This window comes from Anabrus simplex, chromosome 3 (genome assembly GCF_040414725.1).
Source record: "Anabrus simplex isolate iqAnaSimp1 chromosome 3, ASM4041472v1, whole genome shotgun sequence".
In the NCBI taxonomy this organism is placed as follows: Eukaryota; Metazoa; Arthropoda; class Insecta; order Orthoptera; family Tettigoniidae; genus Anabrus; species Anabrus simplex.
The window spans coordinates 394597664-394622786 of record NC_090267.1 but is presented as its reverse complement, the minus strand read 5'-3'; the positions used below and the strand labels follow the sequence as shown (position 1 = coordinate 394622786).

Below are 25123 nucleotides of genomic sequence, written 5' to 3'. Positions count from 1 at the left end.
ATATCAAAGTGCTAAAAATGAAAATTACGATCTTTGAGAGTCGATTCTTTAGTATATAACATCTTCCAATGCTTTTCAATCTGTTGGTCGGAAACCGCAATGTGTCGTTCTCCCCTTACCCTTTATAGTGAACAATTATTTTAATGCAACACAAATAAACAGGTTTACTTCAATACTTCACTGGAAACACATGCCACCAGGCTCTTCAGGTTGAACTCCGTGCAACCAAGAACGGCCTGCGAGTTCAAGACCCGTTGGGAATAGAATTTACAACATATGTTTGTTTTAACTGGGAGAATGTGCAAGATCCATTGAATTTTTGTCCACATTTCTTGTTAAGAAAAATAAACTACCCTAGTCTAACAATATCAGCTGCGTATGCACATGCTTGTACTAACGTCTCAATGACGGTATAAATTAAAATGAAATTTGACACGGTTCGACCTCTGCTGAAGAATAGCGGGGTCAGGGCTTACAACAGCTGGTAATGCCTGTCTCAATGTACTAGACTAGCTTCTTTTTCTTCTTTTTTACCTTATCTCTCAGAACACACTCTCAGCAGTCTTAATACATCATTAGGCGATACAATGGTAGATAATAGCATAATGTCACCGGCGTTCAAAGTATAAACTTTTAACTTACGTTAACTTCCACTTTACACTTCGTTTTTCGTACACTGCAGGATATGATTCTGCAAATTGGTACAGCCATCGGTGTTGAAAACCACAGAATGAGTAGGGTCAACATTCTCTCTTTCTCTTTCTTAGCCATTTTGCCCTGTAGGGTTGGTTCATCCCTCGGATTCAGCGAGGGATCCTATCTCTACTGTCCCAAGGGCAGTGTCCTGGAGCGTGAGACATTCGGTCGGGGGATACAACTGGGAAGGAGGATTAGTACCTCCCCCAGGCGGACTCACCTGCCGTGTGGGGGATGGGAAGATAAGAAGGAATAGGCAAGGAAGAAAGAAGGAAGAGACCGTGGTCTTAAGTTAGGTACCATCGCGGTATTTGCCTGGAGAAGAAGTGGGAAATCACGGAAAAACCATTTCGAGGATGGCTGAGGTGGGAATCGAATCCCCTATAATCAGTTGACCTCCCGAGAATAATCACTAGACCATAAAGGCGGACAGGGTCAACTTAACAAGTTTAATTAATTATTAAAGTTGACATCAGGTACCTCTGTGGAGGAAAGAGACATCGCTCTTTCTCAGCTGTATTTTGGAATCGATTGCAGATGACTGCCTGATAAATCCTTGTGCTGGATAGAACAGAATCGGAACACGTTTTTCCAGAATGCCCTATATTGCAAGTCAACTTCGGTTCAGTAATACTGCTTAATCTTCGGTTTCCGCCTCATTCAAAATGTGAATTATGTTATTTGCAGGCCAATGATAAATGATAGAATATATCATTCGATCGATCTATATCGAAAAGGCATGTGTAAAATTAATGTTCAAGGGTATCCTTCACAGACAAGAGACTTCAGGTATGTCAGCTGTTGATAGCAGTTACTTATACATATACTGGCTTATAATTGTGAGCATTTTCCTTGGTGGAGGTGATAAAAACATAAGGTGTTTCAGAGAAATGCTTTCTTCGTGGAACAGTCTTCAGTTTCCTACATCCACTTTTGTCCATTTGTGTGAAAATTGCAAACTCCTTTCATGCCGAATAGGACTTGTTTGAAGGCGCGGTCCTTTAGATGCTTTTGATGGTGGTAATGATTATTGTTCTAAGGGGAAGTCTAACTACGCAACCGTCCTATGTCAAAACTAATCATTTGGGTTCGAACCCCACTGTGGGCAGTCCCCAAAATGGGTTTCCACGGTTTTCTTTACTAATGGCGTTCGGCCTCGGAAGACTATCTGAAGTACTTATTTGATTATTGTTTGCTTGAGGGAGCTATACCAAATGAATGGCGAGTTGCTATAGTAGCCCTGTGTATAAAGGAAAAGTGATAAACATAAAGCTGAAAATTACAGGCCAGTAAGTTTAACATGAGTTGCACGTAAGCTTTGGGAAAGCATTCTTTCTGATTATATTAGACATGTTTGTGAAATTAATAACTGGTTCGATAGAAGGCAGTTCGGTTTTAGGAAAGGTTATTCCACTGAAGCTTGTAGGATTCCAGCAAGATGTAGCAGATATCTTGGATTCAGGAGGTCAAATGGCCTGTATTGCGATTGATCTGTCTAAAGCATTTGATATGGTGGATCATGGGAGACTACTGGCAAAAATGAGTGCAATTGGACTAGATAAAGGAGTGACTGAATGGGTTGCTATATTTCTAGAAAATAGATCTCCGAGAATTAGAGTAGGCGAAGCTTTATCTGACCCAGTAATAATTAAGAGGGTATTCCTCAGGGCAGTATTATTGGACCTTTATGTTTTCATATATATAAATGATATGAGTAAAGAAGTGGAATCAGAGATAAGGCTTTTTGCAGAGAATGTTATTCTCTATAGAGTAATAAATAAGTTACAAGATTGTGAGCAATTGCAACGTGACCTCGATAATGTTCTGAGATGGACAGCAGGCAACGCTATGTTGATATACGGGGTTAATATCAGGTTGTGAGTTTCACAAATAGGAAAAGTCCTCTCAGTTTTAATTACTGCGTTGATGGAGTGAAAGTTCCTTTTGGGGATCATTGTAAGTATCTAGGTGTTAATATAAGGAAAGATCTTCATTGGGGTAATCACATAAATGGGATTGTAAATAAAGGGTACAGATCTCTCCACATGGTTATGAGGATGTTTAGGGGTCATAGTAAGGATGTAAAGGAGAGGGCATATAAGTCTCTGGTAAGACCCCAACTAGAGTATGGTTCCAGTGTATGGGACCCTCGCCAGGATTACCTGATTCAAGAACTGGAAAAAAATGCAAAGAAGAGCAGGTCGATTTGTTCTGGGTGATTTCCGACAAAAGAGTAGTGTTACAAAAATATTGCAAAGTTTGGGCTGGGAAGACTTGGGAGAAAGAAGACGAGCTGCTTGACTAAGTGGTATGTTCCGAGCTGTCAGCGGAGAGATGGCGTGGAATGACATTAGTAGACGAATACGTTTTAGTGGCGTCTTTAAAAGTAGGAAAGATCACAATATGAAGATAAAGTTGGAATTCAAGAGGACAAATTGGGGCAAATATTCATTTATAGGCAGGGGAGTTAGGAATTGGAATAACTTACCGAGGAAGATGTTCAATAAATTTCCAATTTCTTTGAAAACATTTAAGAAAAGTCTAGGAAAACAACAGATAGGGAATCTGCCACCTGGGCGACTGCCCTAAATGCAGATCAGTATTGATTGATTGATTGATTGATTGATTGATTGATTGATTGATTGATTGATTGATTGATTGATTGATTGATTGACTATACAGCCAGCATTTACAGAGTGGTCCGCCTCTGTGGTGTAGTGGTTAGTGTGATTAGCTGCCACCCCCGGAGGCCCGGGTTCGATTCCCGGCTCTGCCACGAAATTTGAAATGTAGTACGAGTGCTGGAACGGGGTCCACTAAGTCTCGGGGGGTCAACTGAGTAGAGGTGGGTTCGATTCCCACCTCAACCATCCTGGAAGTGGTTTTCCGTGGTTTCCCACTTCTCCTCCAGGCAAATGCCGGGATGGTACCTAACTTAAGGCCACGGCCGCTTTCTTCCCTCTTCCTTGTCTATCCCTTCCAAACTTCCCATCCCCCTGCAAGGCCCCTGTTCAGCATAGCAGGTGAGGCCGCCTGGTCGAGGTACTGGTCATCCTCCCCAGTTGTTTCACCCCGGCCCAGAGTCTGAAGCTCCAGGACACTGCCCTTGAGGCGGTAGAGGTGGGATATCTCGCTGAGTCCGAGTGAAAAGCCAACCCAGGGGGGTAGCAGATTAAGAAAGAAGAAGAAAATTTCGGTTCAGTATTACTACAAAATCTTCGGTTTCCGCCTCGTTCAAAATGTGAATTGTTTTATTTGGAGACCAATGATGAATGGTAGAATATATCATTCGATCGATCTATATCGAAACGGCAGGTGTAAAAATCATGTTCAAGGGTTTCCTTCATAGACAAGAGACTTCAAGTATGTCAGCTGTTGATAGCAGTTACTTATCTATATACTGGCTTATACGTATAATTGTGAGCATTTTCCTTGGTGGAGGTGATAAAAACATAAGGTATTTCAGAGAAATGCTTTCTTCATGGAACAGTCCTGTGTTTCCTACATCCACTTTTGTCCATTTGTGTGAAAATTGCAAACTCCTTTCATGCCGAATAGGACTTGTTTGAAGGCGCGGACCATCGCATGTCAAAACTAATCATTTGGGTGCGAACCCCACTTTCGGTAGCCTTGAAAATGGTTTTCCGTGGATTTTTTATTTTACTAATGGCGTTCGGCCTCAGAAGACTATACGGCCAGCATTTACAGAGTGAGGGAGCATACAAGCATACATCTTCGTGGTTCGTAAAGGGTCATAACTTATTAACTAATACTACAGTCTGATAAATATTGACAAATTGTGGAGTTAGGTTTGAGTTATGGATGTTAACACGTTATAGCTTTCTCAAAATCGCTGTTACAAACAGACGAATACGGGTATTATATATCTATAAAGTGTATTAAAAGTCAGTACCATACTTCAAGCTGAGCTGAGTGGCTCAGACGATTGAGGCGTAGGCTTTCTGGCCCCAACTTGGCAGCTTCGATCTTGGCTCAGTCCGGTCGTATTTTAAAGTGCTGGTATACGGCAGTCTCATGACAGTAGATATATTGGCATGTAAAATAATTCCTTCGGGATTAAATTCCGGCACTTCGGCGTCTTCGAAAACCGTAAAAGTAGTTAGTTGGACGAAAATTAAATAACATATAAATAACGTTATCAATACTCCACCTTATGGGGGTAGTATATGACCGTGGGTCTAAAAATGATTATTGACTGACAGCGTCCGTGGTTCAGGAGGTAGCGTGCTGGCCTCTCATCGCTGGGTTCCGTGGTTCGAATCCCAGTCACTCCTGTTTTCCCTGTAATCTTCCATTCCAGCAACACTCTCTAATATACTTTCATTTCATCTGCCATTCGTTAATCATTGCTCCAGAGGAGTGCGACAAGCTTCGGCAGCCGGTACAGTAACTATCCTCGCCGCTAGATGGAGGGCTTCATTCATTTCATTCCTGACCCAGTCAAATGACTGGAAACACGCTGTGGATTTTCACTGTAAAAGAAGAAAAGGATGACAATTGTGGTTGGTAGTGGGGTATTTAACACTAGAGAAGAGTACAGACGGTTCTGCTGTTGGGAGTACTCATACATGACAGTAGGATGTGGCTCAAGTCGGCTATTTCCCCAGAGTTTTCTGGGCAGTGAGGGGTGTCCAATAACTTTTTTTTCTATTTTGCTTTACGTCGCACCGACTCAGATAGGTCTTATGGCGACGATGGGGCAGGAAAAGCCTAGGAATGGGAAGGAAGCGGTCGTGGCCTCAAGTAAGTGAAAATGGGAAACCACGCCAGGCAAATGCTGGGGCTGTACCTCACTTAAGGCCACGGTTACTTCCTTCCCGCTCCTAACATCTTAATATCCCATCGTCGCAAAGAGACCTATCTTTGTCAGTGCGACGAAAACTAAATTGTAAAGAACAGTTATCAGAAGTGAAAAGGAAAATGTTCGACTCCACTTTTGGCAGCCTAGAAGACGGTTTTCCGTGGTTTCCCATTTTCACACCAGGCAAATCCTCAAGACTTTACAGTTTTTAATTTGAACAATGTCGAATGTGTTTGATGATATGCCTTGTTCCTACATCTCATACGCCTTAATTCTCACAAATCCTTGGACATGTATCTTTTTTTTTGAGGTAGATCATCCACCCAAAGTTTCAGCGCAATTGGAGACCCCATAGCTCTTGTCTCCCCTTGTCAGCCTATACAGATTAATCCATTTACCCACCAGGGTTGGTTTTTCCCTCGGACTCAGCGAGGGATCCCACCTCTATCGCCTCAAGGCCAGTGTCCTGGAGCTTCAGACTCTGGGTCGGGGGATACAACTGGGATGACCAGTACCTCGCCCAGGCGGCCTCACCTGCTATGCTGAACAGGGGCCTTGCGGGGGGATGGGAAGATTGGAAGGGATAGACAAGAAAGCGGCCGTGGTCTTAAGTTAGGTACCACCCCGGTATTTGCCTGGAGGAGAAGTGGGGAAACCACGGAAAACCACTTCGAGGATGGCTGAGGTGGGAATCGAACCCACCTCTACTCAGTTGACCTCCCGAGGCTGAGTGGACCCCGTTCCAGCTCTCGTACCACTTTTCAAATTAAGTGTCAGAGCCGGGAATCGATCGCGGGCCTCCGGGAGTGGCAGCTAATCACACTAACCACTACACCACAAAGGTGGTCAATAGATTTTACTATAAAAATAAAGTGACTATTTAGGGCTGGGTGGTGTGTCTCCATCAGTGTTAATGAACATTTCTACCTCTCCTACATGTTATACGAGGTAAGATTCATAAGATTTCACATCCTAACTTTCAATGTAAAGTGCAGGGGCGGTACCGAATTATGAGTGATGCACAAATAGCCAAACGTACCATACCGTTCCAAGTGCAAGCAATGTATTGTATAATGTATTCTGACAGTCTGTTTTATCTCGTGACGAGGTGGCCGAGTGGTTAAGGCGTTGGACTGCTAATCCAATGTGCTCTGCACGCGTGGGTTCAAATCCCATCCTCGTCGAAATTTTATAACGACCTCCGTTATGCACTTGGTTCTTCGACCCTAGTAAGATACAACTGGGGAAGGAGGACCAGTTCCTCGCCCAGGTGGCCTCACCTGCTATGCTGAACAGCAGGCCTTGTAGGGAATGGGAAGATTGGAAGGGATAGACAAGGAAGAGGGAAGGAAGCGGCCGTCGCCTTAAGGTAGGTAATATCCGAGCATTTGCCTGGAGAAAAAGTGGGAATCCTTGGAAAACCACTTCGAGGATGGCTGAGGCGGGAATCGAACCCCTCTAGACAGCTGACCTCCCGAGGCTGAGTGTACCCCGTTCCAGTCCTCGTACCAATCTTCAAATTTTGTGGTAGATGAGATAATCGAACCCGGTCCTCCGCGGTTGGCATCTAATCATACTAATAACCATAAATAACAACTGCATCTAACTTCTCAGATACTCTAACCTACCACAACGATTCAAACTTCTAATATTCCATGTTCCGACTCGCAGAATGTCAGTATCCATCTTCCCGATGATCGCCCCCTCTCGTGTAGTCCCCACCCGGTGATCCGAATGGGTGACAATTCACCGGAGTATTTTACTCGGGAGGAAGAAATCATCGTCCGCCTCTGTGGTGTAGTGGTTAGTGTGATTAGCTGCCACCCCCGGAGGCCCGGGTTCGATTCCCGGCTGGAATCATCCATCCTCAGCCATCCTCGAAGTGGTTTTCCGTGGTTTCCCACTTTTCCTCCAGGCAAATGCCGGGATGGTACCTAATTTAAAGCCACGGGCGCTTCCTTCTCTCTTCCTTGTCTATCCCTTCCAATCTTCCCATCCCCAGACAATGCCCCTGTACAGCATAGCAGGTGAGGCCACCTGGGCGAGGTATTGGTCATCCTCCCCAGTTGTATCCCCCGACCCAAAGTCTCACGCTCCAGGACAGCCCGTGAGCGGTAGAGGTGGGATCCCTCACAGAGTCTGAGAGAAAACCAACCCTGGAGTGTAAACAGATTAAGAAGTAGTAAAAGAATAAGGAAGCCATCATCACTAAACCATTCATACAGAGAGAGAGCCGCATGTTCTCGGGAGTTACTGTAGTTACGGCTGTAGTTTCCCATTTGCGTTCAGTCCGGTAGCAGTATCAACACAGCTAAGCCATGTTGAGTATTGTCACAAGGCCGTATCAGTCAGTCATCTAGACTGCCGCCCTTGCAACTTCCGAAAAGCTGCTATTCCCCTTTCGGTGAACCATTCGTTAGTGTGGTCTCTCGACAGATACCCATCCGATATGGTTGCACTTGCGGATCTCCTACCTCCTTCATTGGGACGCGCAAGCCTTCCCACCACGGCAAGGTCACGTAGTTCGCAGCGGAGGCTTCGTTGTCTATCCCTTCTAATTTCCCCATCACTCACAAGGCCCCTGTTCTGCATAGCAGGTAAGGCTTCCTGTGCTAGGTACTGGTTCTTCATCCCAGTCGTATTCCCCGGCAAAATATCTAACGCTCCAGAACCCCGCCACTGAGGCGGTAGAGGTGTGATCCCTCGCTGAGTACGGGGGAAAAGTCAAATTTGGAAGTTAAACAGATACCGTTATGAAAAGTTTTAAAATATTTATTTTACGTCCTTCCACTTCTGCAGATTTTTGCTGACACGCTGCAATGTCAAAATATCGTTCCGCAAAAGTTTTAAAGTCCGCCTCTGTGGTGTAGTGGTTAGCGTGATTAGCTGCCACCCCCGGAGGCCCGGGTTCGATTCCCGGCTCTGCCACGAAATTTGAAAAGTGGTATGAGGGCTGGAACGGGGTCCACTCAGCCTCGGGAGGTCAACTGAGTAGAGGTGGGTTCGATTCCCACCTCAGCCATCCTGGAAGTGGTTTCCCACTTCTCCTCCAGGCGAATGCCGGGATGGTGCCTAACATAAGGCCACGGCCGCTTCCTTCCCTCTTCCTTGCCTATCCCTTCCAATCTTCCCATCCTTCCACAAGGCCCCTGTTCAGCATAGCAGGTGAGGCCGCCTGGGCGAGGTACTGGTCATTCTCCCCAGTTGTATCCCCGACCCAGAGTATGAAGCTCCAGGACACTGCCCTTGAGGCGGTAGAGGTGGGATCCCTCGCTGAGTCCGAGGGTAAAGCCGACCCTGGAGGGTAAACAGATGATGATGATGAAAAGTTTTAAATGTGTAAGATCCAAAAACCAATTTGTCGCATTTGAATAACCTCGACTGTTATAGTCCTCAAGCCGGATTCGAGCCTACTAGTTTGGAAACAGAAGGGTGACGATTAAGAGACAGTGAACAGAAGTGAGCAAAAGATCCGACGAGGATGGGATTCGAACCCACGCGTGCAGAGCACATTGGATTAGCAGTCCAACGCCTTAACCACTCGGCCACCTCGTCCGGTCACGTTAACTCGAACGTGCACAATTACTTGTTTGAATGGGTGTGTAATAATGCTGACAATAAGTGCAGTGAGCTACATTCGTTGTAGCCGTTTGCCATAAGAAAGCCGCATGTTGTTATTCCTTTAGGATGTATGCCTTCTTTCAAAGGTGAAAAGTTACACGCCGCCACTGTGGTGTAGTGGTTAGTGTGATTACCTGGCACCCCTGGTGGCCCCGGTTCAATTCCCGGCTCTGCTACGAAATTTGATAAAGTGGTACGAGGGCTGGAACGGGGTCCTCTCAGCCTCGGAAGGTCAACTAAGTAGAGGTGGGTTCGATTCTCACCTTAGTCATCCTGGAATTGGTTTTCCGTTGTTTACCACTTCTCCTCCAGGCAAATGCCGGGATGGTACCTAACTTAAGGCCACGGCCGCTTCCTTCCCTTTTCCTTGTCTATCCCTTCCGATCTTCCATCCCCCCGCAAGGCCCCTGTTCATCACAGCAGGTGAGGCCGCCTGGTCGAGTTACTGGTCATCCTCCCCAGTTGTATCCCCGACCCACCGTCTGAAGCTCCAGGACACTGCCCTTGAGGCCGTTAGAGGTGGAATCCCTCGCTGAGTCCGAGGGAAAACCGACTCTGGAGGGTAAACAGATAAAGAAGAAGAAGAAGAAAAGTGACTTTTGCGACTTAAGGAAGTTAAAACTTAATACGTTGACCCTTAACTATGAATGCCTTTAAGAGTATTTTTCTTCCTTAATCTGCTTAGCCTCCAGGGTTGGTTTTCCTCGGACTCAGCGAGGGATCCCACCTCTACCTCCTCAAGGGCAGTGTCCTGGAGCGTGAGACATTGGGTCGGGGATACAACTGGGGAGGATGACCAGTACCTCGCCCAGGCGGCCTCACCTGCTGTGATGAACGGGGGCCTTTGGTGGGGGATGATGGGAAGATTGGAAGCGATAGACAAGGAAGAGGGAAGGAAGCGGCCGTGGCCTGAAGTTAGGTACCTCTACTCAATTGACCTCCCGAGGCTAAGTGGACCCCGTTCAAGCCCTCGTACCACATTTCGAATTTCGTGGCACAGCCGAGAATCGAACCCGGACCTCCGAGGGTGGCAGCTAATTAGAACAACAACTACACCACAGAGGCGCGCCGTACTTATTCCTTGGTTAAATGAGTCCAGTATAATGTTGTAGGTGGTACTCGCAATGAATTTGTCCGTAGTCGGCGCTTACGTGGCGATAATTGTTATGTCTGTTTATTATAACTCCTCGTTGGCTGAATGGTCAGCGTACTGGCCTTCGGTGCAGAGGGTCCCGGGTTCGATTCCCGGCCGGGTCGGGGATTTTAATCGCTTCTGATTAATTCTTCTGGCTCGGGGACTGGGTGTACATGTCCGTCCCAACACTCTCCTCATCATATTCAGACAACACACTACACTACCAACCACCACAGAAACACGCAATAGTGCTTACATCCCTCCATAGGGGGTTGGCGTCAGGAAGGGCATCCGGCCGTAAAAACAGGGCCAAATCCACATGTGCGACGCAGTTCGCACCCGCGACCCCACAGGTGTGGGAAAAAGCGGCAGGAAAAGAAGGAAAAGAAGAAAAGAATTTCCGAGACTTCAGAAAAGTGAAGGCTTCCTAAAAGATGCCTAGAAGAGTACGAAATGAAGATTAGAAAAGAACGATTCAATCACCTTTCGAAACTTCACTGCTGTCTGTTAGCTTATGCACGTACATCTAACATGCTTAATCCCGCGCAGCTAATTCGTGCGTGAACGTTCCACTCTTACAACTGTGTATTCACACGCAGAGCGAAAGTTCTCGCTTCGTATACTGATGTGTTACAGCCTTATGGTCCAGTTTTATGACTTCATTGAACGCTGAAACGATAGTAATTACATGGCGTAAGCTATCGCATCTGCTGTATAGTATTTGCGTGCCATAGATTATAAAATACTGTAAAAACACGTTTTTATGAATTTCGATGTGATGAGATTATACAAAATGGCGGTGAATTGACATGTCTGTAACTGGTCCTAACCTATCACGTTTTCTATTTGCTATTTGCTTTATGTCGCACCGACACAGATAGGTCTTATTGCGACGATGGGATAGAAAAGGGCTGGGATGGGAAGGGAGCGGCCGTGGCCTTAATTAAGGTACAGCCCCAGCATTTTTCTGGTGTGAAAATGGGAAACCACCGAAAACCATCTTCAGGGCTGCTGACAGTGGGGTCCGAACCCACTATCTCCCGATTACTGGATACTGGCCACACTTAAGCGACTGCAGCTATCGAGCTCAGTATCATGTTTTCTATGATAGCGTGACCACCCTTTTCTATCGCAAGGAAATAGCCTCCCGAACCAATCAGGTGCACAATACTCTACCGACAGCTAAGGGTGTGACTATAGTTTGTACAGTACAGTAACATTTCTTAAAAATGACTGAAGTATACGACTCCGCTTTACACAAAATGGTACAGTGTTTATGAGATTCGCCTCACTTACTGCCCCTTGTACCGTTTTTTCATTGTGCGGAGAAGTCTATATCAGGCTAACTGCACATAAAGTTGCTGTAAGACGTTGCGCAAGATAGGACTAAGAGACATTTAAATCCTAGCTGGTTGCATATGTTCGGGGAAAACAGAGGCAGCTGTACCACCCGGTATAGTCAGTCCTTGGAATCGAATCCCATCGTGAGGAAAATGCTGGAACACCATCTGCCCCGAGAGGAACTATCTGCCACATAGGGTTGGGCAATATGTTCTTGTTTCGGCACACTGTTCCGGTGCACAGTTGTGTTCCGCCATTCTGGAACACCAAGTATCAATTGTTCCGAAACATTCTCAAGCGAGACTCGCTGTCCCGTCAGAAGCGCCACTATGCACTGCCTTTAGCCTACTAGCTGACTGTCAATACCGGCTGTGTGCCACCACGTGCTGGAGTGTTCCGTGTCCCGTGTTCTGCCCCGTCCACTTTGTTCTGTGAGTTCCGTTGCACCGGTAACTGGCCTTCGGTACATGCGAATAACGTAGTATGTTCTGTTTGTTTTCAACTGTTTTGTAAGAGAGTTTTCATCGAAGCCTAGTAACATAACCGCACGAAAGACGGTAAACTTTGCAAAATGTCGCACCGGAGTCCTCTTTAGGACGTTTTTCTAGAATAAAACCGGACAGAGTGAAATGCAATTTATATTTTTCTCTTTTGTCTGCAAAGGGATTTTCAAGCGTCACGATGACGAGATATTTCAAACTCTAACATCCCATAATTTTTATTTTCGTGTTCTGCTTGTAGGCCTATATTGTGTTTAAGTTTTATTTTTATGTTCTGGTTGTATAGTTTTATTTTTGATCTCTTGTTCCGCTTGTAAATAGTTTTTACTTTTTATTTTCGTGTTCTGCATGTATGGGTTAATTTTTATTTTCGTGTTCCTCTTGTATATTGTGTACGTAAATAGGGTACTGTCGAATATTTCTTCAATTGTGCGAGTATATTTTTAATTGGTGAAAATAATATTGTGACATTTGTAAACACATCTACTGCCAGTGTAATTGTGACAGGTGTATTTCAGAATGAATGAAAACATTCCTATCCTAAACACAACATTGAGACATGATTTTTTGGGTGCGTATTTCAAAGTTCCGACTGCTTTTTCACGTGCCGTGAAGTTTTATCCTGGCACTAATTACTCGCAGTCCGATACATTCAAGTGGTGAAAATATCCTTGGATTAGTTAGTTGTAAACACCTGTACTGCCATTGTAACCGTGTTATGAATATTTCATATTGTCCAAAAAATCTTTACCTAAAATCAGCCTTTAAACGCGATTATTGGGTGCGAATTTCAGTGTTCCGACTGTTCCTTTACGTTCCGTGCATGTTTATGCTGGCCGTAACTACACACATCACGTCCGGTACAGGTTCATTCCCGCTAACGCGGAGCATGTCATGTCATGTCATGTCATGTTGCCTCACGAAGTTCTCTCTACCGCGCAACTACAGTCCCGTGTGCCGTGTGCCTGCACACTGTACCGAAACACTCCACCTCAAGCTTGTAATGTTTCGGAACAACTGACTGTTGCGGTCTGCCCAACCCTACTGCCCCATATGTCCATCGAAAAAGAGGAGAATTACAAGAAAGTTTTGTGCTGGTTGTTGTAAGGCATTTTGCAAAGAACATCGAGTGCAAGTATGCCTTCAGTGTTCGAAATAAATTCTCTCACTGATATCGAAACTACTGTTTGTGAGCCTTAAGACAGTGCCTGCCCTGCATTGTTCCTTAGTGATAATATATAATGAAAAGTGTCCCCAAATTATCCTTATTTTTGTCATGTCGTAATAATAACGAACGTTTGTGATATAACTGAAGAAGGTTTGTGCTCCAGGATTAAGAAAGAAAGAAAGAAAGAAAGAAAGAAAGAAAAGAAAAGAAAAGAAAGAAAGCTATTGTTTTACGTCGCACCGACTCTGACAGGTCTTATGGTTACGAGGGGCTAAGACAGCGATAGAACAAGGAAGGCGGCAGCCGTTGTCTTAATAGGGATGTAGGCAGAGAAAGTTCGCGCCAGATAGCGCTCGTGTACTACTGGGTAAGCGCAAGGCGATCGTCGTATGTTTCTCCCAGTCAGCTGCGAGAAATATACAGATTGTGACCGAGTTTCCTAAGCTAAAGCCTACTATATATTCTCTAATTTTACTCCAAGACTATATTAATTATTTGTACAGGTATATCCCCTAGTATATTATGGACGATTTTCAGCGTTTAAGCGTTAAACAGCTGCAAAATGAGCTACGGACCAGAGGCGCTAAAACTAGCGGGAGGAAGGAAGAATTAGTACAGCGGTAATTACAAAATTCTAACACGCTTTATTATCTAAATAATAAATAGGAGTCATCATGCCTTTTCCTAAAGAATACAATTACTTGATTATTGTACATTGAGAAATATATAAATATACCTCCACAGGACTTAAATCATAAATAGAGATTTAAATACGCATTTACTCTACTTGCTTATAGTCTTCAATTCACGTATTTTTTTAGGTTGATGGCTTACATGAAACTGCAGATACAGCCTTGTCCACCACCAAAGGCATGTGAATTTCTTCAGTTTCCTAGTACCGGTTCCTTTGAAGAATTGACTATCAGCCATAAGGTGAAGATCACCATCACAAATGTGCATTTGATGGATTATTTTGTATTTAGAAAATCGGAAATAGATGGAGCACCTGTTTCCAACTACAAATCATTGTGTGATGCTGGATACAGACTTTTCAGTGAAAAGTTTGTTTTGTTTATAAAATGTTTTTTTTCAATCGGATGAAATTCTAATATGCAGTGCTGTGAAATCCGAGTACACAAAACATAAGAGCTATAATGTGAAGCTTATTTTAGGAGTATCTGGTGACATTATAGGAGCGGAATGTGAATGTGTTGCTGGAGCAGGCCCCAAGGCATGTTGTAAGCATATTGCTGCTGTAAGCTATGCATTAGAGCACTTCTCCAAGACTGGTATTGTTCAGTGTTCAGAAACATGCACCCAAAATTTACAAACTTTTCACCATCCCCCTTCCAAACGGTTGAGGCCAGTTAGCCCTATGAAAGTGGAATGTTTGCCCTTGGAACAAGTTTTCCAGGAACCCTGCCATGATGTTAGGCCATTGTCAGGAGTTAATCAGCCTGGATATCAGAAATATGTTGAAGGTATTGTGAAAAGTTCCCAACATAAGCTTGCTTTTTCTTTTGCTCTAAAAAAAGAACAGGCCAGCTGCTTTGATGTCATTCATGACCACCATTATGGTGTGGATCCATGTGCGACACAAGCTGAAAATCTTGTAAGAGTCAATGATGAGGGAAGGAAGAAAATTGAGGAAAATACTAGACAACAATCCCAGCAAAGTCTATGGTTCAAAGAGAGGAAATATCGTTTGACAGCAAGTAATTTTTGGAAAATCTGTCACTCAAAAACACCTAAAGCCCTAGCAAAATCCTTATTCAAGGGAAGTTTGTTTTGCTCCAGTGATATGAAATGGGGACTTCAAATGGAAGACTCAGCAAGGGACAGATATTCTCAGCTAACAGGCCATGTAGTCCAAAAGTGTGGCCTCATTATTCATCCTATCAGACATTATCTGGCAGTATCTTGTGATGGATTAATTGGACAGGATAGAGTCTTGGAACTTAAAGGGTTGCCAAGTAATAAAAATGAAGCTATTTCAATCAAATGTGTTCCATACTTGGGTGAGAGCAGTGGTGCAGTGATACTCAAGAAAAATCACAACCATTACTTCCAAGTGCAAGGCCAGCTGTTTGTTACAGGCAGACATTATTGTAGCTTTGTTGTGTACACTGTTGTTGACATGCTAGTGTTGGAAATAGAGAGAGATGACATTTTCATTCATGAAATGGTGGCAAAATTAGACAAGTTTTACCATGAATATTTTGTTCGTCATCCTAACCTGACATAATGGTTTTCCTGAAATTGCATAACATAAAACATACAAATATTATCCTCCCTGAAAGACGAATTTTACTGACATGCAATTTTGACTGCAGTATTTTGTATGTTTTAGCAAGTCCTATAGCCCGTTCTATGTGTATTCTTTTAGAGGCTATCTTCCTTGTTTCAATGTTTTCTGATGGAGTAAACGGCCTTTTGCCTTTCAGAAATGGTAGGATATTTAATGTTACACCTTTAGTGCATAACAGATCCTGAATGTTGAACCCCCTATCTGCCATAATGAATCTCCTTCTTCCAAGAGATCCAACATTCCTGATCTGATAAATAACTGCCTATCTGATATTGCCCCACCATATGCATCAGATATGAAACTTATGAAACCAGATGGATTTATACCTATTAATACCTTTGTTGTGTTTGCATTTTTGTATGTAGAAAATGTAGCTTGCTGTGCTGTAGGGTTCTTAGGTTTTGCTATTGTAATCTCAGTTTCATCAATTATTACTCTAGTCGAGGGGTATTTCTGTCTAAAAGCAAGGGGGCTGTTTTCAAGGACAGTTTCTCTATCAGGCCATATGTTCAACTCTTTAAATTGGCAGTACATGAAATTAATCCAAACATTAAATATTCTTCCAACAGTAGTTTTATGGATTCCAAAGTTAAGGCCTAGTTCCTGGTCAGATTTGTTGGTCCTTAGCTTCATAACTGTCAATAAGAAACACAGTCTGGGTTCAAGAGGGAATATTTGTAAATTGTATCTGTTTTCTCCCAAAACAGCAAACACCAAATTAAAATGTTGGAAGTCTGCAAACCCTGTATAAAGCAATACGGCATCAGGATTATTCATTATTTGCTCAACAACCAAATTACCTGTAGTATTTGTCTGAGTACTGACGTCTATGAAAATGGGAGTCACAGATGTTACATTCACTTCTTCGGGTATATTCACGATTTCTTCCCGTACTTCAATGGGGATGATTTCTGCAGATTCCAATATTGTAAGCTTATCGTGGTAATCCGGCGATTTTCTGGTGTATGGCCTCTTTCTTCTTTTTGATGTATTCGTTATCCATGGAAAAAGCGATGGAACAGCGCCTGGTTTTAATCTTGCTTTCTCACCTTTAAATACAAACACATAAATTCTGTGGTTGTTATCGAAATGCCTAATCACTTTATAGGTAGAAAATACGAATTATTTCCGTTCGTAAGTCGCACTTACCCAACAAAGTTTTCGTGAAGTCTCCGGGTTGAAAATGATGGGAACACACTTTAATATTTTCGGTCAGATTCTTCTCACTGAAATGTTTCCTTCTAATAGTATGTAACCATTTCTTCCTCATTTCTTTATTTTGTGGAAACTGATGAAACGAAAACGAGCTTCCCTGATTTTTACAAAGAGGAACACTGCAATAGCTCGGCATAGTCACGAAAATAACAATTTAAACAACTTAAATTCGTGGATATTAGCGGCATGAGTACACAGGAGACAAATGAAGAGCGCCTTGCGCTTACCCAGTACAACAGCACTGCGCTCTATCGGTGCTAGTTCTATACATCCCTATTGAGGTACAGCCATTGGTGTGAACATTGGAAATCACGGAAAAATATCTTTAGTCCTGCCGACACTAGAGTTCAAACCTACCACCACACGAATCAATCAATCAATCAATCAATCAAGCAAGCAAGCAAGCAATCTAATCTGTATTTAGGTCTGCAGCCCAGGTGGCAGGTTCCCTACCAATTGTTCACTTAATCTTTCCTTGAATGATTTGAAAGAAGGTGGAAATCTATTGAACATACACCTTGTTACATTAATCCAGTCTCTAACCCCAATCTGTCCTCTTGAAATCCAACTTTATCATCATATTATGACCCTTTCCACGTTTACAAATTCCGTTCAAGCTTATTCGTCTACTAATGCTATTCCCCGCCACCTCTCCACTGATAATTCGAAATACAGCAAGCGATTATTATCTGATAGCACAAACTCTTCGTAGAGTACTAAAATATTGAGTTTTGTATGCGGACGAGTCCATGTGCTGCAACGTGAGTGAAAGGTGAGAAACGCGCATTTCGCTGGTTGCTACAGAAGTGTTCACATCGGCTCCTAGTATTTGAATCCACTTGTCCGCGTTTCTCTTTCTGTTGTCATCAGGTCAGCTGGTACTTCGCTTCCAGTCGTACAGCAGTACTTACTCGTTCTACTACCATCCCTCCCCCGCTTTGCCCTCCAAACTCGCGGCCTTGCGCAGGTTTGTGCCATCAAATAGTAATCGCGCTCTACCGCTTAGAGAGGGTGACGAGTGAGCAGACGTGAGCAAAAGTTGCGACGAGGATGGGATTCGAACCCACGCGTGCAGAGCACATTGGATTAGCAGTCCAACGCCTTAACCACTCGGCCACCTCGTCCTACACACTCTGTTGCTTACTCACAGCCACACAGTGTGGAACAACATTACACAAGACAGTGGATCCACTTACAAAGCGTGACATTTTCTTAGTCCGCCTCTGTGGTGTAGTGGTTAGCGTGATTAGCTGCCACCCCCGGAGGTCCGGGTTCGATTCTCGGCTCTGCCACGGGAGGTCAACTGAGTAGAAGTGGGTTCGATTCCCACCTCAGCCATCCTGGAAGTGGTTTTCCGTGGTTTCCCACTTCTCCTCCAGGCAAATGCCGGGATGGTACCTAACTTAAGGCCACGGCCGTTTCCTTCCCTCTTCCTTGCCTATTCCTTCCAATCTTCCCATCCCTCCACAAGGCCCCTGTTCAGCATAGCAGGTGAGGCCGCCTGGGCGAGGTACTGGTCATTCTCCCCAGTTGTATCCCCCGACCAAGAGTCTGAAACTCCGGGACACTGCCCTTGCAGCGGTAGAGGTGGGATCCCTCGCTGAGTCCGAGGGAAAAGCCGAACCTGGAGGGTAAACAGATGATGATGATGATGATGATGACATTTTCTTAACGTCCGTCTCTGTGGTGTAGTGGTTAGTGTGATCAGCTGCCACCCCCCGAAGGTCCGGATTCGATTCCCGGCTCTGCCACGGGAGGTCAACTGAGTAGAAGTGGGTTCGATTCCCACCTCAGCCATCCTAGAAGTGGTTTTCCGTGGTTTCCCACTTATCTTCCAGGCAAATGCCGGGATGATACCTAACTTAAGGCCACGGCTGCTGCCTTCCCACTCCTAGCCGTTTGTCACCCAATCCTCGCCATAAGACCTGTCTGTGTCGGTGCGACGTAAAGTAAAAGAAAAAGAGACGTCCTCTCCTTTGTATGATTACTTTCTTTTCTTGTTTTTCTCTTGATCTGTTTACTCTCCAGGCTTGGATTTTCCCTCGGACTCAGTAAGGGATACCACCTCCACCGCTTCGAGGACAGTGTCCTGGAGCGTGAGACTTCGGGTCGAGGGGATACAACTGGGTAGGAGGACCATAATTTCGCCCAGGTGGCCTCACCTACTATGCTGAACAGGGGCCTTGTGAGGGATGGGGAGTTTGGAAGGGATAGAAAGGAAGAGGGAAGGAAGCGACCATGGTCTAAAGTTAGGTGCCATTTCAGCATTCTCATGGAGAAAATGTGGGAAACCACGGAAAACTTCGAGGATGGCTGAGGTAGGAGTCGAACCCCCCTACACAGTTGACCTCCCGAGGCTGATTCGACCCCGTTCCAGTCCTCGTACCAAGTTTCAGATTTCGTGGCAGAGCCGGGAATCGAACCTTGACCTCTAGGGATGGCAGCTAATCAAACAAACTTCTACATCACTACACTACACCAACAAAAATATTCAAACTGACGTAACTCATGGAATTTTTGTGATAAAAATCGTCTGAATTTGTTAACAAATGTTTAGAATTTAATGCTGAATTCAAACATAAATTAAAATCTGAATCTTACATTTTGATAAGAGATCACTGTTCGCTTTTACGCATCGCATGTTTTAATTACACTCAAGCACTATTTTTTATTATTCGTACCATTTCGTTTCCCTATCTTTCCTCAACTATCCTACTCTGATGTTTCCAAACTGCAGATCAATCTTCACAATATTGCATTACAAAACTTTCGCCCCCGGGTGGGCTCGAACCACCAACCTTTCGGTTAACAGCCGAACGCGCTAGCCGATTGCGCCACAGAGGCACACTTGAATACGGTGTGATGTAACAATTTAGTAAGAGATTTTAGCGTACTTTTTTCCTTCTCTTACGTTTGGGTTAAACATTTAAGAAACATATCTCAGTAGAGTCCTCTTGGAGTAAGATGACGTCTCATATGAATGCTGGCTTTCAAGGACCTAGGACATAGGGAAGGTTTACATTCACCTTCCCAAACGGGAAGGGGCGGACCAACAAGAAGGCGACGCCTTCTCTCTGGCCAGGTTGACTTTCAACCTGTCTGTCCACCTTAAATTCGCTACCAATAAAAGCGTAAAAACCAGGACTGCCGTCATGATTGAGCGTTGAGACAAAGAAGGAAAGTGATACTAACGTACCGTACTTAATTGTACTTATATGTACGACACCAGTATTTGCTGAGTTCTGTAACCTATAGAACTTGCCGGAGTATCACCCAAGGAATTACAGAAAGTGTTTATGGCAAGCCGAGCCTTTGAAATACCCCATTACATATATGGCAGTCCACCTCTGTGGTGTAGAGGTTAGTGTGTGTGATTAGCTGCCACCCCCAGAGGCTCGGGTTCGATTTCCGGCTCTGTCACGAAATTTGAAAAGTGGTACGAGGGCTGGAACGGGGTCCACTCAGCCTCGGGAGGTCAACTGAGTAGAGGGGTGTTCGATTCCCTCCTCAGTCATCCTGGAAGTGGTTTTCCGTGGTTTCCCACTTCTCCTCCAGGTAAATGCCGGGATGATACCTAACTTAAGGCCACGGCCGCTTCCTTCCCTCTTCCTTGCCTATCCCCTCCCAACTTCCCATCCCCCCACAAGGCCCCTGTTCAGCATACCAGGTGAGGCCGCCTGGGCGAGGTACTGGTCATCATCCCCAGTTGTATCCCAGTACCCAGAGTCTGAAGCTCCAGGACACTGCCCTTGAGGTGGTAGAGGTGGGATCCCTGGCTGAGTCCGAGGGAAAAACCGACCCTAGAGGGTAAACAGATTACGAACGAACAAATGTGGCAATAGATGTACCAAAAATTACCATGTCTATATCTATCTGTCACTTCAGTCACTACTGATCTGCATTTAGGGCAGTCGCCCACGTGGCAGATTTCGTATCTCTTTGCATTCCTCATTCCTAGCCTTTTCTGAAATGATTGCAAAGATATTGGAAATTTATTGAACATCTCCCTTGGTAAGTTATTCCAATCCCTAACTCCCCTTCCTATAAACGAATATTTGCCCCAATTTATCCCCTTGAATTCCAGCTTTATCTTCATATTGTGATCTTTCCTACTTTTAAAGACACCACTCAAACTTATTCGTCTACTGATGTCATTCTACCAATGAATAAAATTTTATCTCTACCGTCTGACCTATTAGTAAAGGTGTCTGTCTGCTGAACGGGTGGTCTTGGTTTCGAATCCCACCATAATCTGCCCACGTGTCTTCTGGTACCACTTGACTTGTTTGTTCTTTCATAGAAAGGTCTGAACGTGTGAGATGTTGATGACCGTACTTTCACTGAAACGCTCTTCAAATGTTTGCTATGGATATTGATGCAAGTTTATGTTATCGCAACTTAGTGCACTTTAGATAAGTAGTCCGTTAGCTTTCAATTCTAAGTCCTCGGTAGTATAGTGGTCAGTATCCCCGCCTGTCACGCGGGAGACCGGGGTTCGATTCCCCGCCGGGGAGGTTTTTTTAGTGTTCATCAGAGTAGTAGTTTTGTGTTTAGAAGGCTTGGGAATGAAGGTTTTTATTGTTTATTTTGATGATGTTCGAACTTTGTGCAGCAACGCTAATGCAGTCATCTCGCTGTCGCGATGAACAGTATTATGTAAGAAAGAAGTCAGCTTTAGTTTCTTTCTTAATCAGTTTCCCCTTCATAGCAGGCGGGGCCACCTGAGCCTGATAGTGGTCCTCCATCTCAGATGCATCGTCGACCAAATATTTTACGCTCCTGGTCACATTTACTTCCTCCTTCTTTCTTTCTTATTCCGTTCACCCTCCAGGGTCGGATTTTTCCATGAATCGCTTTCAGGATGGATGAGGTGGGAATCGAATCCTCTCCTTCTTCTACTCAGTTGACCTCCCGAGGCGGAATGGACCCCGTTTCAACCCTCAAAACACTTTCCAGATTTTGTTGGAGAGTCGATAATCGAACCTGGGCCTCCAGCGGTGACAGCTAATCACGCTAACCACTACACCACAGAGATTTTTCTTTTAATGCCATCTGGCGTTGATTTGAGCACCTTCGAATACCACCGGACTGAGCCGATAATGAACGTAGTAATAGATTGTGATCAGAAGGCCAGCAATGTACTGTACCTCCTGTACCACTTAGCCCGATAGAAACAAGGCCTCTTGTAATCATGCAAACAAGCTAATAATGTTGCGCGACTTTTGATATCGTGATCGTGATCATGATCACAGGATCTCCAGTTTTACATGGAATCCGAACCACAATGTGGGGTTTCTTGTTTTGAAAACTGACATGCACTTACCTTGATTCGAAATGGTGGTGACAATGCCATTCGGTTATTAGTTATCACACTCCCGAACAACACTTGTAGTTCTCTATCAGCATTATATTTCTCCAAATAATACAGAATGAAGAAATTGAATGGTTTAGAACAGGGTCAGCCAACTGCAAGTACGTGTGATGTCAGGTAACACGTCACACACTCTGCTCGGGCAGCGAAGCGAAGTACTTAGTACTGTAACTGAGAAGTGAAGGCTAGAGGGGCGAGGGGAAATGCAACTTCATTCGTAGAGGGAGGCCCAAGGGCTGCAGGTAGTACAATGCGGTATGTGTAGTACATATTTCTCTCCACATAATTTATTGTAACGTAACTTTGTTATGAATTAATATAAAAGTTATAAAGCAACTTTATTTCTACATTTACAAACTAAACTAACTTTTTCCGGTGAATCTTCGGAACTGATATTGAACACAAAATTGCTGTGTTTTACAATATCACCCACTGTAAAAAATAGTGCTAATAGTAATAAACAGCACAGTTTTACAACAAAAATAGTACAGAGAGTAATCTGTAAACTCGAAACATACGTTTTATCTCATGATATCGATACTCAGTTGCCACTCGTGGGTTTCTTTGATTTTTGTAGTCTTGTTTCGTTTATTAGTTTTGCAATATTTGGAGTTAATGTTTGAGGAAACACTAAGTTTAAGAGCACTCTTCAAATCGTGATCTGACAACTGGCTTCAATTTTTGGTTTTGTTGATTTAAAATAGAAAAGATTCGTTCACAGGCATACGTGGAACCTAATATACTCAACATTCCCGCTGCAAACCTATGCAATCGGGGAAACCTTTCTTTTTAATATTATGAGCCCAACTACTCCAGAATTGCGCCCTACCATAGAAGGTGCACCATCTGTTGCTATTGAAACTAGTTTGTTCCATGGCAAAGAAGCATTTTCAACAACACTTACAATGCAGTTGAGAATGTCGATGCCTTTCGTGGTATTCTTCATAGGCACTAAATCCAGTATTTCCTCCCAAATTGTTAAGTTTTTGTCAACCCCTCGTATGAAAACGGCTAGCTGGGCCGTGTCAGAAATATCTGTGCCCTCGTCAATTGCTAAGGAGTATGCCCGGAAGCTTTTTGTCAGTTCTGATAATTGTAGGTGGACATCATCAGATAGGTCTTGAATTTTTGTCTACACTGTGTGCGCGGACAAGCTGGTAACTTCGAACTCTTGAATGATATTTAGACAAAACTCCTCACCTGCTAGAATTAAACATTCCTTTAAGAATTCACCACCACTGAACGGTTTAAGTTTCTTTGTAATTAAATATGAAATTTTATAACTCATTCAAACTGCTGACTCACTGATCGAATGCTCGACATGGTTATTTATTTTACCTTTTAGTTCTGTAATTACACGTACCCTTTCCTCGCCTTGATACTGATCATAATCTGCAGCGTGATACAAACTTTTAACCACGCCATTTTCAGTTGTAGATAACGTTGATCTAGACTTACAGTTAGAGTTATTAGATTTACAGTGTGATAGAGAAGTAAGAGATAAATTTTTAAATAAGAAGGATTTGTATGGCTTGTTGTGAAAAGTGTCTATAAAAGCCACAGCCACCAGCATGTATGGCACTTCACGTGTTTACTACAAAGCGAGGCTGTCTCTTCGTCTCCAGTCTACGACAGCGGCTCCCCACCTTCTGCGCTTTTACGTCACATGGTCTCTCCGACGTCACACGGTCTCTCTTACATCACACGCCAGCCAGTTGGCCGAGCCTGGTTTAGAAGGTTCGAGCATGTGATGTACCTCGTTTCAAAAATTCGACGCCCCCGGGTGGGCTCGAACCACCAACCTTTCGGTTAACAGCCGAACGCGCTAGCCGATTGCGCCACGGAGGCCCCTGGTATCGCGCGCTTTGTTCTCTTTATATGCCATAATACCAATGTGTTTCATCGTATTTATTTAATATGACTGAGCTAGTCAGCTGCGTGATTTCGGCTACGAAGCTGTGAGCTTGCATTCGGGTGATAGTGGGTCCGAACTCCACTGTCGGCAGCCGGAAGATGACTCTTAGTGGTTTCCCTATATCCTTTATTCTTTCTTTCTTTCTTTCTTTCTAAACTCGTTTAGCCTGCAAGGTTGGTTTTTCCCTCGAACTCAGCGAGGATCCCACCTCTACCGCCTCGAGGGCAATATCATGGAGCGTGAGAATTTGGGTCGCGGGGATACAACTGGGGAGTAGGACCAGTACCTCACTCAGGCGACCTCACCTGCTAGGGGCCTTGTTGGGGATGGGGAGAATGGAAGGGATATAGACAAGGACGAGTGAAGGAAGCGGCCGTTGCCTTAGGTTCGGTACCATCCCGGCATTTGCGTGGAAGAGAATCCGGCTCCGTGGCTAAATGGTTAGCGTGCTGGCCTTTGGTCACAGGGGCCCCGGATTCGATTGCCGGCAGGGTCGGGAATTTAAACCATCATTGGTTAATTTCGCTGGCACGGGAGCTGGGTGTATGTGTCGTCTTCATCATCATTTCATCCCCATCACGACGCGCATGTCGCCTACGAATGTCAAATCAAAACGAGTCGAACATGTCCTCGGACACTCCCAGGTCTAAAAGTCTCCTGGAGGAGTAGCGGTAAACCACGGAAAAGCACTTCGAGGATGGCTGAGGAGGAAATTGAATACCCTCTGCACAGTTGACCTCTCGACGCTGAATTGACCCTGTTTCAGTCCCCGTACCACCTTTCAAATTTCGTGGCGAAGCCAGGAATCGAACCCAGGCCTCCACAGAGGCCTCGTGCAGGATTTTTTCCTAGTAGAGGGCCTGAAGGCGACCTGCATATCTCTGAGGGTGGGGCCCTGACGAAGGTGAAATGAAATGGCGTATGGCTTTTAGTGACGCGAGTGTTCGAGGACATGTTCGGCTCGCCAGGTGCAGGTCTTTTGATTTGACTCCCGTAGGTAACCTGCGCGTCGTGATGAGGATGAAATGATG

General features: G+C 44.4%; 6 non-coding genes across 6 annotated transcripts; 2 read left to right on the top strand and 4 right to left on the bottom strand.

Moving 5' to 3' along the window:
* The first annotated feature begins 6620 nt into the window (after nt 1-6620).
* Nucleotides 6621-6702, top strand: TRNAS-GCU (transfer RNA serine (anticodon GCU)). Its single transcript has one exon. It is a non-coding gene; the product is annotated as a tRNA-Ser (tRNA).
* Nucleotides 6703-8991: 2289 nt separating this feature from the next.
* On the bottom strand, nt 8992-9073 carry TRNAS-GCU (transfer RNA serine (anticodon GCU)). The gene has a single exon. It is a non-coding gene; the product is annotated as a tRNA-Ser (tRNA).
* Nucleotides 9074-17848: 8775 nt separating this feature from the next.
* TRNAS-GCU (transfer RNA serine (anticodon GCU)) lies at nt 17849-17930 on the bottom strand. The gene has a single exon. It is a non-coding gene; the product is annotated as a tRNA-Ser (tRNA).
* Nucleotides 17931-19576: 1646 nt separating this feature from the next.
* TRNAN-GUU (transfer RNA asparagine (anticodon GUU)) lies at nt 19577-19650 on the bottom strand. Its single transcript has one exon. It is a non-coding gene; the product is annotated as a tRNA-Asn (tRNA).
* A 1598-nt stretch (nt 19651-21248) lies between these two features.
* TRNAD-GUC (transfer RNA aspartic acid (anticodon GUC)) lies at nt 21249-21320 on the top strand. The gene has a single exon. It is a non-coding gene; the product is annotated as a tRNA-Asp (tRNA).
* A 2631-nt stretch (nt 21321-23951) lies between these two features.
* TRNAN-GUU (transfer RNA asparagine (anticodon GUU)) lies at nt 23952-24025 on the bottom strand. The gene has a single exon. It is a non-coding gene; the product is annotated as a tRNA-Asn (tRNA).
* Nucleotides 24026-25123: the final 1098 nt, after the last annotated feature.